Below are 4,519 nucleotides of genomic sequence, written 5' to 3' on the forward strand. Positions count from 1 at the left end.
ATGTCAAGGCAATGCTTGAGTAAATGTCCATTAAGGCAAAATTTTAAGCTGTAAGTAATTAGTGAGGTCCTAGTGCCAAAAGGTGGAGATACTGTTTTCTGAAATAGAATTTCTATGTTAACAATTACATTCAAATATTTATAATATTCAGTCATTTTTTTTCCAAACTGCTGAAACTACTTTCACCCACTCAATATAATAAAATATTCAAATTAAACTTGGAATATCTTGAAAAAATCCAATGGTACAATTGCAAAGGTATAATTATGGCAGAACATGGGAAAGATTTTGCCTTTCGTTGTTGAAAGAAATACAAACAACTTATGCTTGCATCATTTCTCATTGGCATCTATGAGAGTTTAATCAAAATAACAAGTGGTATTATATTTGTAAGAAAGTCCTTTCTTAGTCTTTCTGTATTTAAAAATTTTATTTTTTTATAAAAAATAAGAGATAATGTTGAAGCAATGTTTTATGTCTAATCACTATGTCTACATAACAGATACCCATCACCTTCTTTTGGTGAAATGGATTTGTTCATGTAGATTTATGTAATAGCAATGTAGAATTCACTAAGAAATATTTATGTCGTGAGTGACTGTAAATAGTGGACACAGAGTGAATACAAATACCTGGTATTCTCCAAATTTATTTCCACCTAGAAGCATAACCATAACAGATAACATTTACTGAGCATTTACTATTTCTTCCACACTGTGTTAATTATTCCTATTACAAAAGCCTGTTTAATCCTCCTATTTTATACACAAATTTATTTATATTTACATATTTACTTAAATTATTTATTGATTAATAATTTAGGTATATTATAAAACATGGAAAAAATTTGGGGAAAAAACATGGAAAAAATTAAGTTGATGAGCTAAATGTAAAAAAATAGTCCTTAAGCAGTAGGGATACATTTTCTTCTTATTTTACAGATGAGAGAACTGAGGATCCATGTGGTTATAGAACTTGTGGAGGAATTTATGTAATTCCTAGCAAAGATGTCCTATAAAAATTCTGTTGGTCTACTAAATGTATATAAATTGGATTTTGCTATTACATTTTAAAATGATTTTATAATAGTATGTTTACTAAGAATGTATAACTCAGCTACGGCTCCTATCAACTTTCATAATTTCAGATGCAAAATATGTTTTTGCTAATGTTATTATCAAACCAAAAGTTCATGTGTTCAGTAATCATTCTGCTAGTTTCCATTTTTTCTCAGACATAAATGGAAGCTAACAAGAATTAGCCAAATTGGAACTCAATGATAAATTATGACAACATTAATGAGGGAAAACCCTGTAATTCTATTTTCTTGCCATAGAACACATTGTGCTCTTTAAAATTTATGCATTGAAACAGAAATTTATGTCCATTTTCATGTGACTGTGAAATATTCAGGGCTGAAGTTTCAGGCTTATAAAATGGAAGCAGCATGGTCTTTAGAGGGCAGATGATCAGGAACAGATCTTATGCGGTATTAACAAAAGAAGCATGTATAGAATACTGACCAAATATATTTTTTAAAAAAGTAATGGAACACAGATTGTATTGTATTCCTTCTGCCTTAATAAAAGTAGCAATTTATTTTTTTTTTAAGATTTTATTTATTGGGTGCCTGGGTGGCTCAGTTGGTTAAGCGACTGCCTTCGGCTCAGGTCATGATCCTGGAGTCCCGGGATCAGTCCTGCATCAGGTGCCCTGCTCAGCGGGGGGGTCTGCTTCTCCCTCAGCCTGCTACTCTCCCTGAGTGTGGGCTCGCTCTCTCTCTCTCTGGCAAATAAATACGTAAAATCTTTAAAAAAATAAAATAAACTTTCTATATTGGAGATAAATATATATATAGATAGATATCTTCACCATATACAAATGCTATGTATATATTAGATGATTCATTAGTGGGAAAAATTTAAATGTATATTTTATTCACATACCATGTTGCATATATAACAGTAGCTTCAAAGTATCCTGATGTATGTATTAATGGTTCATTAATGCACTTACCAGCAGGATGAAGTCATTTGGTTTTCAATGTTTCATGGCTTATGGTTCACTTGAGGCTTAGATTAATTTCATTTTTATATGACATTTTCGGTCCATGTATTTCTGCAATTCATTTAATTAAGCTGTTTTTTCACAAAGGAAAATTAAGTTGAAAAGCACAAAATCACAAAATAAAGTTTAAAATTTAAATGGACTAAAATTGAACATACTATCCTCGGTAAACTTTTCAGTGAATTTGTATGTCAGAATGCACTCTGAGTCCTTGCTGTTAGAGGAAGGAATTTATGTTCTCACACAAAGAACTTTGAAAGAAGGAATGGAAAGTATGACGATCTAAATTTAGCTATTCTATAACAATTTGGCCTTTTCCTATGACATTAATACATGAGGACAAGGAAGTTGTCAAAATTCTAGAAATCATCCTCAACGATTGTCCCTCTTTTCCCTCCTATTCAGTAGAAGTTGAATCCTATCAAATCTTCTTTCCACGTATATTTTTTACCTGTTCACTCCTAGCTCCATGAGACCTTATCCACTTAGAACAAATTACCATCATTCATAAGAATGAACTTCTTACTTAGACAACTGCCCCAGTCTGGACCCCTCCAATTCATCCTTCCTTTAGCTGCCAAGATTCTTTCAGCAGTTCTAGTTCCAGTGCTGTCCTCATCTAAACACCTGTGTCTCATGCCTCTGTGCCTGACACAACATCCTCCTAACCGATCGCTGCAAAAACTGATCATATGATCCCACTGCTTAAGATCTTGCAGTGGCATCTCATTTCAAGTATAATAAAATCTAGACCCCTTACCGTGTCCTTTATGATCTGGTCTCTGCCTATGCCACCGATTTCCATCTCCTTCGACTTTTCCCTGATTCAAAATCACTACTGCATGATTTCTTTCTAAACCACAACCTGCAAAATTCCTTGCCATCTCAGAGAATTTGCCTGAAATTCTCTTTACATAGTCTTTCAACTGGCATCTTTCTCAACAGTCAAGTCCCAATCCAAATGACCTTCTTAAGAGGACTTCACTGAATACCCAATCCCTCTCCCCTTTGCATGCTGCATCTAAATAGCATATGCTAACTTCTTGATAGATTTCAGTTGATTCCTGAAATTATCTCAGATAATAATGTGGGCTCTGGATTTAGCCTACCAGTTTCAAACACTGGAACTTCCACCTTCTAGCTTCTACTTGGGAAAGTTATTTAATCTCTATTTCTTTCCCTCTAAAATGGGATAATAATACTTCATAAGTTTGTGGCAAAACTTAAATGATTTAAACCTAAAGTTCATAGAACAATGCCTTGCTAGTCATTATCATTTGCTGCAGATATAGTAGAATCAATAGTAAAATATATCTCTTTATAAGTTTGTCCACTTCTGTAACTATGACATCTGGAACACAGTCTAGCACTCAGTAATAGATCCTCAATAAATGTGTAAGCCACTGTCACCTGACTAGTGACCTGGTAAAGGACAGCTCTAATCAGAGAAATACAAATTCCAAATGTTTTAAAATAATATGGGAAAATTTATGTGATTTACCATTCTTGCCTTTGGCTCTAGTTGAAAATTTCTGACTGCCAAATATATTCACCCTTGAACAGCAAATTTCAGTTACCGAGCTCTGGATACACGGGAAATCTCAGTCTTATAAAGGGGAATCCGAATGAAGAAAATCCCAGAGGAAACTGACTTCCAGCTATGAGGTTGATATTAGAAACAAAACCACCAGATCTAGGTGGGACTGGGGAGTATTAGGCAGGCTACCTGGATCAGAACTAGGGAGAAGACTCCTGGAAATGACCCACAGACATAGAGAGATCCAACTCAGGTAGCTTCTAGGGGAGGAAATGGGTCTCATGCTTCCAGTGGTCAGGATTGGCTCAAAAATGGAACAGAACATGCCTTACAAATAAGCTCTAGTAGATTAGTATACCATCTTGGGCTCTTCTGGAGAAGTAAGAAAGGAAAAGAAATGAGACATAGATTATAGGTAACTTTCTTAAATGTTGTTTATATAAGTTAGCTCAGATTTGGATAAAATTGACAACACCCCATTTTCAGATTGTTGATAAAATCATTATGTTAAATTAAGGTCATGTACCATATATTGATTTTTACTACATATTATTAGGAAATTTTGTCTAGGTTGAATATATTCTTAAAAGCTATGAAGCAAACAGAATATTAAGGCCTCTTTCTATCCATTGCTTGCCTCAAATGAATGATCTTAAGTTAGAGTTTAATGGGACACGCACACAGGAAAACTGAAATCTGCCATTTCACTTTATCAAACTGTATGTCTCTATACCATTCACTGTGTTTGTAAACTTTAACAAGTCCTGTTAGATACTGGATACTATGTCTGGCTTTTGGCAGGCTTTTCTTTTTCCCCATTTGGTGTTTGGCGGTAGCATCTGTTCAGACTGTCAGAGTACAAATTTAGAAACTTATATGGAGAGCCAGCAGGTCATCATTTCACGAACTGATTTG

Source organism: Eumetopias jubatus, unplaced genomic scaffold, assembly GCF_037043125.1.
Source record: "Eumetopias jubatus isolate StellerSeaLion01/CBP00866 unplaced genomic scaffold, mEumJub1_p1.0 scaffold_2, whole genome shotgun sequence".
In the NCBI taxonomy this organism is placed as follows: domain Eukaryota; kingdom Metazoa; phylum Chordata; class Mammalia; order Carnivora; family Otariidae; genus Eumetopias; species Eumetopias jubatus.